At 36.6% G+C, this 10,474-nt stretch overlaps 1 pseudogene; it reads right to left on the bottom strand.

The window, feature by feature from the left end:
* Nucleotides 1–622: 622 nt before the first annotated feature.
* LOC139900067 (uncharacterized) lies at nucleotides 623–9,711 on the bottom strand (annotated as a pseudogene).
* Between the last annotated feature and the right edge of the window lie 763 nt (nucleotides 9,712–10,474).

Genomic DNA, 10,474 nt, shown 5'->3' on the forward strand with positions numbered 1-10,474 from the left:
CCATACCGCTTGGCTCTCGTATCCTTAAGTCACCGTTATTCAAATGAAAGGTTAGTGTTCTTCAAATTGCTACTCTACCGGCATCTAATTTCAATGTATGTGTTTATCGATTATAATCTTAGGTAAATTAATTGTAATTTTTCTCATGTGTTGATTTAATCACTTTAGTTACAAAGTATCATCTACATCTCATGGGCGCTAGAGGTAGATTTTGTTAGGTTGTTGAAGTACAACATTGATCATTATTTATTTTATAATGACAATCTCCCCTAACTTAAAATCTTGACTCTATGACTGAAATTAATACAGAGTAATTGTTTATATGAGCATACTACTCCTATTTAACTTTCTAAGAGTGAAGTTGCATATACTTTCTAGTCTCTAAATCTCTTTGCAAACCAATTATACAATATTATTTTGTGTATATTATATTGTATCAAGCAGTTATACTTTACAAAATCTACCCCTTTAGTACTTCTTTGCATCGCAGGGTAATGAGCTAGTTTGTTATTGTAATCAGCTAATGATATTCCTTCTGTTCAATCTACTAACATGCTAAGCTAATGCCAAATACTAGTTGATGTAATGGTCACAGGAGCATTAAAGATATATAACTGTTGAAAAAAATACATAATAATCCGGATACATTTTACAAAGTACATCTTGAAATGGAACCATTTAGAGTTGGACAAAGTCAATATATGGTTAGATGGTAGGATTTTTATAGTACACAACGGGTTTCTTGGGTCTAAAGAGGTTCCTGGAATCATATGTGATGAGAATTACAGCATAAAACAAAATAATGTACATCTTGAATGATAAGTACAATGGAATCAAAGCAAATACGCTAATAAGGATGGGCATCCATAAGGCACCATTTTGGTATAGGATGAAAAAGCTGACACTAAAAGCAATCAACGTGGATATAGATATGGAAAGATATAGTAGATTAGTAGACCTACTATCAACTTTTCGGGTAAAGATTCCGAGAAATCGATCTCTGTATAATTAGATGAGAAGTAGACGGATATAAAGATGTAGAGAATTGAAGTTATGGACGAGAGTAGAGAAATGGCATCTGCCACAACGAAAACCTTATAGACCGTTTTCGAGTGAAAGATAGGGATACCATCGTTTTGATTATACCCACCAGGAATTGTGTAAGCTGCGGTAAATACCATGGTGGCAATAAGCGCTGCAACCACCATACATTGACCAGCTATCGCTTTCATCCATTTTTCATCTTGCTTAACTATGTCTTCATGTTCTTTGATGAATAGCTCACGTGGAGTTCGATCGTCTGCATTCTTACGTTCTCTGTAAGATGGAGGGATCATTTGCTTTACTTCCTACAACACAAACAAATAAAGATAGTTTAAGTGGTTGTACACTACGCTAATCGTGAACAAATGAAAGAAAAATAGGTAAAGAATCCTTGAAGCACGTGGATGAATGTGAATACCCGGAACCATGCTAGTTCTCGTTGCATTTGCAAACCAGCCCCTTCACGGAGTAGCTTTTGTTTTTCGCTCATCCCTACTAAATGCAACATATTGTTACCATTCTTATCTTTGAGAGGAGTTATCATGTCCTTCATTGAACCAATTTCATACAACAAGTTGTAGATACCCTCGTGGCGATGCTTGTCTGCAACGTGAAATATAGTTTGATTTTCATCATTTACCTTCCAGATTGTTGAAAACTAAACTTGATTGTGGGCTATTTGTTTTGGATTTGGGCTTGCAAGTATACAAATATTTTGGATCAAGATTATAGCCCATTATGTAGAAACTTCTTGTAATATGTAGTAGTGAAAGTGTGTAGAATGTGTGTAGAATAATCTTGTAAAATATCTAAGTCTAGCCAATGGGGCTTTGCCTCATTGGTCACCATGTTAACATGGTGTTCGAGGAGACCAAGGGTTCGAGTCTCGGGGGGGGGGATTTTCGTGAATTAACTCTAACCACTAACATTGCCTTTCAAAAAAAAAAAAAAATATCTAAGTCTAGAATTATCATGAGAATACTTAGAAAATATCTAGATATTAGATGATGAAGTATTCTAGACTAGTCCATGGTGTAGTATAAATAGATAGATTCACCTCTCATTTGTAATCAAGCAACAAAGCAATTCAATAAGCAAATCAAGTAATAAACAAAGCCTTCAAGATCAATCAAACTTCTAAATCATCAATCATCTCTTCCACAAATAATATACATAACCTCCTATTTCTAACAAATTGGTATCAAGAGCTTGGTTCGACAAGATGATGGCCAACAATGTCATCACATTTCCTCGCCTCACAAAGGATAATTATGATCGATGGAGCATCCAAATGAAGACCTTCCTAGGTGGACAAGACTTATGGGAGATTGTGGAGGAAGGCTATGAGGAACCTGCAGAAAAAGGTCCTCTCGGCAAGGAGAAAAAATTAATGAAGACGAACGATCAAAAGGCTCTTTCCATCATCCAACAAAGTGTAGATGATGGAGCTTTTGAGAAAATTGCAAGTGCAACCACCGCCAAGAAAGCATGGGAGATCTTGGAGAATTCTCACAAGGGAGTTGAAAAGGTGAAAAAGGTTCGACTACAAACACTACGAGGTGAGTTCGAATCCTTAAATAAGAAAGACTCAGAATCAATTTCCGATTATTTTACAAGAGTCTTGGCGATTGTCAATCAATTAAAGAGGAATGGTGAAACTCTAAGTGATGTAAAAGTCATTGAGAAGATTCTTAGATCATTAGATTCAAAATTCGACTATATAGTCGTAGCCATCGAAGAATCTAAAGATCTAGAATCAATGACTATCGATGAACTCATGGGTTCACTACAAGCCCATGAAGAGAGGTTCAATAAGAATAATAAGGAGCCATTGGAGCAAGCTTTACAAGCAAAACTGTCTTTCAAGGAAGAGAGCAGTGAAAAGACTCATCAAACGAGTCAACGAGGTCGTGGTCAAGTATGTGGCCGAGGACGAGGACAAGGATATATCAAACGTGGAGGTTATAGTTCTTACAGAAATGAAGAAAGAAATCAAAATTTTCACCCGACAAGAGGTCGCGGGAGAGGCTACACAAGTAGAAGGCCAAGGTATGACAATTCTCAAACCAAATGCTATAATTGTCATAAATTTGGCCACTATGCTTCGGAATGCGAGAAGTCAAACAATTACGTGCAAGAAAGAGCAAATTTAGTGCAAGAAGATACCGAAGCCGTGAAAAACACTTTGTTACTAGCATGCAAAGGTGAAGATAACGGAGAATCAAATCTGTGGTATCTCGACACGGGTGCAAGCAACCATATGTGCGGTGACAAAAACATGTTTGTGGAGTTAGACGAGGTAATTAGTGGAAATATCACCTTCGGAGATTCCTCTAAAGTCCCGGTTAAAGGCAAAGGTAAGATTCTCATCCGCTTAAAAAATGGAAGGCATCAATTTATCTCTAACGTGTATTATGTGCCTAATATGAAGACGAATATACTGAGTATTGGACAACTCTTAGAGAAAGGCTATGATATTCACATGATAAATCGTACTCTTTCTTTAAGAGACCAAAAAGGAGGTTTGATTGCTAAGGTGCCAATGTCAACGAATAGGATGTTCATGCTAAATATTCAACATGACATTCCAAGATGTTTAAAAGCATGTTTCAAAGATAATTCTTGGCTTTGGCACATGAGATACGGGCACTTAAATTTTGGAGGGTTAAAATTATTATTAAGTAAAGGAATGGTGAAGGGTTTGCCTCCAATTAATTATCCGGATCAAATATGTGAGGGATGCCTTCTAGGAAAGCACTTCCGAAACAGTTTTCCAACAGAAGCTTCTAGTAGAGCGAAGAAACCTCTAGAACTTATTCACACGGATGTGTGTGGACCCATCAGCCCACCATCTTTTGGTAAAAATAGATATTTTATTCTATTCATTGATGATTTTAGTCGAAAGACATGGGTCTATTTTCTAAAAGAGAAGTCGGAAGCTTTTGGAATGTTCAAGAAGTTTAAAGCATTTGTGGAGAATCAAAGTGGTCTCACCATAAAGGCGTTGAGATCCGATCGTGGAGGAGAGTTCACATCCAAGGAATTCAAGAAATTTTGCGACAACAACGGGTTACGACGTCCTCTAACTCTTCCGTATTCACCTCAACAAAATGGTGTTGCGGAAAGAAAAAATAGGACCATTCTTGATATGGCCCGGAGTATGTTAAAGAGCAAAAGGATGCCTAAGGAGTTTTGGGCTGAGGCAGTGGACTGTGCGATCTATCTATCAAATCGCTCGCCCACTAGAAGTGTCAAGAACAAAACGCCCATTGAAGCTTGGAGTGGAAGGAAGCCCGGCATCTCACACCTTCGAGTGTTCGGAAGTGTGGCATATGCTCATGTGCCAGATCAGAAGAGGACGAAGCTCGATGATAAAAGCGAGAAACTCATATTCGTGGGTTATGACTCAAGTTTGAAGGGTTACAAGCTATACAATCCCAAGAATGGTAAAGTAATCTCAAGTCGAGACGTGGTGTTCGATGAAGAAGCAACATGGGATTGGAATGTTCCCGAAGAGGAGAACTACGACTTTCTCCCTTATCCATTCGAGAGTACTGCAAAGAACGAAGAATATCTAGAAGTTCAAGAACCTTCTAGTACACCATCTCCGCACTCTCCACATACTCCAACCACTACACCTAATGAAGTGACACCAACATCAGGAGGAGAATCAAGTAGGCTACAACATCACACAAGGAGCATTGAGGAGTTGTACGAGGTAACACAGCCTATGGAGGATCTATCATTGTTCTGCCTTCTTGCCGATTGTGAGCCAATAAGCTATGAAGACGCAACAAAAAGCCAAAAGTGGAAATGTGCTATGGACGAAGAGATTCAAGCAATCGAGAAGAATAATACGTGGGATCTTGCCACACTACCAAAGGGACACAAGGCTATTGGTGTAAAATGGGTGTACAAGGCCAAGAAGAATTCCAAAGGTGAAGTTGAAAGATATAAGGCAAGGTTGGTGGCGAAGGGATATAGTCAACGAGCCGGCATAGACTATGACGAGGTATTTGCTCCCGTCGCTCGTCTAGAAACTATAAGATTGATAATCTCACTTGCGGCTCAACATAATTGGAAGATTTATCAAATGGATGTCAAATCCGCGTTCCTTAATGGCCACTTAGAAGAAGAAGTCTATATAGAACAACCTTTGGGATACATCGTGAAAGGCCAAGAGAATAAGGTGCTAAAATTGAAAAAGGCCTTATACGGGTTGAAGCAAGCGCCTCGGGCATGGAATAGCAGGATAGACAAGTATTTCCAGCAGAATGACTTTACGAAATGCCCCCATGAGCATGCCCTCTACACCAAAGTTAGCAATGATGGAGATGTTATGATTGTGTGCATATACGTGGATGACTTGATATTCACCGGTAGTAATCCCAAAATGTTTGAGGAGTTCAAGAAAGCAATGGTTCGGGAGTTCGAGATGACCGACATTGGACTTATGGCTTACTATCTTGGGATCGAGGTAAAACAAAAGAAAGAAGGAATATTCATATCCCAAGAAGGTTATGCGAATGAGGTGCTCAAGAAGTTTAAGATGAATGACTGCAAGTCAATGAATACACCGGTGGATTGCAATCTCAAATTGTCAAAAGATGATGAAGGATACTTGGTGGACCCAACACAATACAAGAGTTTGGTTGGAAGTCTGAGGTACCTAACCTGCACGAGGCCAGATATTCTCTACGGAGTTGGACTAGTAAGTCGATACATGGAAGCACCTACAATAAATCACTTGAAGGCGGCCAAGAGGATACTTCGCTACATCAAAGATACGATTGACTATGACCTGTTTTATTCGCCTTCTGAGCACTTCAAGCTAGTTGGATACAGTGATAGTGATTGGGCTGGAGACATAGATGATCGTAAGAGTACGAGTGGTTTCGTGTTCTATATGGGAGATACGGTGTTCACATGGAGCTCGAAGAAGCAACCCATTGTGACTCTGTCAACGTGTGAAGCCGAGTTTGTAGCAGCAACATCGTGCACCTGTCATGCAATATGGCTCAGGAAGTTACTAAATGAGCTTAAGTTTTTTCAAAAGGAAGCTACGGAGATATATGTGGATAACAAGTCTGCGATTGCTCTAGCAAAGAATCCAGTCTTCCATGATCGAAGCAAGCACATCGATACGAAATACCATTTCATCAGGGAGTGTGTTACAAATAAAGAGGTGCAGATAAAGTACACGAAGTCATTCGACCAAGTTGCTGATATTTTCACAAAGACTACGGAATATCTAAAACACGAGACTTTTCAGAGATTACGGAATATGCTCGGAGTGACGAAATCAAGTTTAAGGGGGGCTGTTGAAAACTAAACTTGATTGTGGGCTATTTGTTTTGGATTTGGGCTTGCAAGTATACAAATATTTTGAATCAAGATTATAGCCCATTATGTAGAAACTTCTTGTAATATGTAGTAGTGAAAGTGTGTAGAATGTGTGTAGAATAATCTTGTAAAATATCTAAGTCTAGAATTATCATGAGAATACTTAGGAAATATCTAGATATTAGATGATGAAGTATTCTAGACTAGTCCATGGTGTAGTATAAATAGATGGATTCACCTCTCATTTGTAATCAAGCAACAAAGCAATTCAATAAGCAAATCAAGTAATAAACAAAGCCTTCAAGATCAATCAAACTTCTAAATCATCAATCCTCTCTTCCACAAATAATATACATAACCTCCTATTTCTAACACAGATCAGATCGGGATTTTGACGAATGAGCTCAACTATAAAATTAGTATTTCCCAATTCTGCAGCTATAAAAAGTACACGAGAAGAATATGTCCGTTCTACAATAACTTTATTGGCTTTTGTACGGATATTCTTGTTACTTTTTAAAATGATATCCCGTAGCTTCTGAGCTAATTCATCCTTTTGATTAGTATTCTTGATTATATTATGGGTTTCGTTATGTATTTCTTCAATATGTTTGAATATCAGCTCTTTTAGTTCCTCAGCTTGATGTTCCTTACGAGTGAGTGGCATGTTATCTTGCTTGGTCGACGTTGGACCTCCTCTGATAATTTTATGGGTTTCATCATGCAGTTCCGCAAGGTGTCTAAAAATAAGGTTTTGTAGCCTCGTAGCTTGATTTCCCTTATCTTCCATTAGCCCTGTGTTATCGGTTTCAACATTCATTTTGACAACATATTCAGATATGAGTAGGTGTAGTCGCGTAGCATGATTAGACCATCCAAGTTCTGACTTGTTTTGATGCTTAATCGGATCAGGTGGACCTCTGAGTATATTGTCAATCTCATTCTTGGGCTTTTTTGCAATAGCTTTTCCAATGGTTCTTAACAATGCTAATGCTTTATTATCCTTTTCAGGAGCTCCCTTTGTTAAACCTAGGAACACAAGAACTGACAACAACAATCATTAACAAAAAGTATTTAACATAAGTCAGATTTATGATATCGAATAGAGATGTTTACCCCAAATGATGATTCCTTTGATGAAAGTTGTTTTTCTAACAGATAACTCTTCAGGCTTGCGAGCCAAACTTCTAAGTGCATCGCCGTTAGTAGCAAGTTCTGGGTGCGTTTCCACCATAAGTTGTGCGATATCTGAAAAGATTTAACAATCTCGTTGTGAAGAAACGATATTACAAAGAACACAAATCAAGAATGGAAACAAAAATGACAAAGCATAAAGAAGTAGAATGTGTATTGATCATATGTTTAGTCATGCATATGAATGCGTATAATGCGCTATCAAAGCACAAGCTGCGGAAATGATACATATTTACGCATTAGTTAGCAGATTATCCGCAGAGATTGCTAAAAACTACGCGCAGTCCGCATAAAACTGGAAAAATTATAAATAGAGATCCCCGACTTTCATTTAGAGATTGTTGAACATGGATTCTTTGAGAGCATATCATTATCATCTCGTTTATTAAAGTCATTGTACAATCCAAGGTAATTCAAAGGTTCAAGATCATGACATGGTGATTGATGATTCTAAACATCGTTTTAGAATCAAAGACGATCATAAGGTCTCCAAAACGTCACAACATCCACCTCATTGCACACGATCCTATTTTAGCTCCTTATAGTTGAATCTAGGCTCGATCATGTATAATAGATAGTATTAGATACTATATAGAATGGCTCAGTTATTATCATGTGGTTATTTCTTTATCTTCAATTTTTTCTTGTTTTTGTATTGCTCATTGCATGTGTTCTGTTTTAACATTCATAAGTTTTAATGTAAGAAACATGAGTACTAAATGCTTACCGAACATATCATTCTCGATGCATTTCTCGAACACCCAGCCACGATTCTGAGGATTCCAACCATCATCATGCAAATCGGAATTTTGGTACAGACACTTGGCTACATCATGATATCCATACAGCGCAGCCGCATACAATGGCATCATCTTTCCTTCACCACCAGGGATTGCTAGTAAGCCCTTGTTCTTTTCCAACATTATTTTAACCGTTGTTGTATTTCCGGCTACCGCAGCTAAAAAGAAGGCGGTGTTGTGATTTTGATTTTGCAGTTCCAAATCGTCCTGTGTCATCTTATCCACCAGATGCTGCACGAACACTTGTGTTTTTTTGTCACGTTTTGCGGATACAGAGACGTGAAGTGCAGTCTCCCCATTTTCAGTGATTGCATACCTTACCAACTCTGGTCTCCCCTTAAGAATGGCTTCAGTCGATTTCCAGTCACCTTTGATGGATGCTTCGTAAAGAGGGAGACAAATTTTGAGGTATTCCTCTTTTGGTCCTTTAGTGTAATCCAAAGGCAATTAGTTAAACTTTTTTTAAACGGGCGATTTTTTGGCATTAGTAGATCATTTATTTCAATTAGTTAATTAGTCTGTTAATCTCTAAATATGTTTTTTTTATTGCAAATACTAAACCAGTTGAATATGCATGTATTTTGAACAAATCGAATTAAAACGTAGCTGAATATGAGTAATCTGTATACCATTAAATAATCTAAGTACCCCATTAACTGTGCTTTGTGTCATACGACAATATATTATAATACTACTGTATAAAGACAATCAAATTCTGTTAAAACAAACACTATAATTAAAACTGACACTGTTGAAATGAGTTTTATATATACTCATATCCGCTCCTAAAGTTAAATGGTTACAATTTTACAAGAGTAATGATGCTACAGTTGTTGGTTGCAGGTAAATGATTTGTAATTTATGCTCTTTTCATGTTTTTAAGTTTTAATTAATAATAATTAGAAATTAGAATTAGATATCTATACTTATTTATATTGTAGTCTAGATATAAGCTGTTGGTACGTAGTGAAGAGACAAGATTTTGAATGTGCAGACTGCAGATGCTGAAGAACATGAGTACTGCATAACAATTGAATATGCATGTTTTTTAAACAAATTGAATTAAAACGTAACTTAACATGAGTAATAGTAATATCTACTCCGTATATAATATAGAGAGTGAAGAAATTACCAGTTATCAGATCTAGACGAGGTAGGTTTGGACCGTTTGGTGATCTGGAATTCATCTGCACCGACCGATACACCATTAATAAATTAAGCTAATTAACATTAAAACATAGTAGTACTCTCACACCATGAACAATATTAGAAGGATTTACTGATAAAATATGCATACCTTTAACTTTAGTAGTTTGCTTTACCCAGTGACTAATAATGTATCTATATGAATATGAATCTCATTCTATGATCAATTTATGTAGAGCCTTAATTACTAAAGTCAACGCCTAACGTGACTTTTGTATAGCCTATATATATTGTTAAATCCAACTCTTAACTTTTCTGTGGAATAATACGAGAAAATATATATAACTTAATCTATCATTCATTCATTCATTCATATATTTTTATTTAAATATCAAAATTTAACTACTCCATATCGTAGTACCGAGACAGCTACATCTAACCTAACTTTATATTTAAATGAGACGTACTTATTTATTTTTTGCTCATGGACGAAACCATTATTTTTAAATGCCATAGATAGATTAAATTAAAAATATAGAACAAGGATACAATTACATGGGAACATATTGTGACCCGACATGCAATAGTCAGTCAGAAACAAAATCACACGAACTAGATCATCATGATCAGAAGGACAACAAAAAACTTAATATACTGAAAATCATCACAAATTTTATCCATCCATTATTATTTTTTATTTTATTTATTAATAAATGAAAGAGGGTTGCACTAAAAATTGAAATAAATAGCAAGAACATGATACGACTTGATTCGAGAAAGTCACTTCTTCAAAGAAATTTGAGAGAGAAAAACAGAATTTTATTAATATCGAAAGTTTGTGATGCATCAATACAACTGATTAACTCCTATATACAATACCTAATTCTGTTACAACATTAACAACCAGTTTACTACTTGACCAATTTTTAGACTCTAATTCAGCTGGT

Source organism: Rutidosis leptorrhynchoides, chromosome 3 (genome assembly GCF_046630445.1).
Source record: "Rutidosis leptorrhynchoides isolate AG116_Rl617_1_P2 chromosome 3, CSIRO_AGI_Rlap_v1, whole genome shotgun sequence".
Classification (NCBI taxonomy): domain Eukaryota; kingdom Viridiplantae; phylum Streptophyta; class Magnoliopsida; order Asterales; family Asteraceae; genus Rutidosis; species Rutidosis leptorrhynchoides.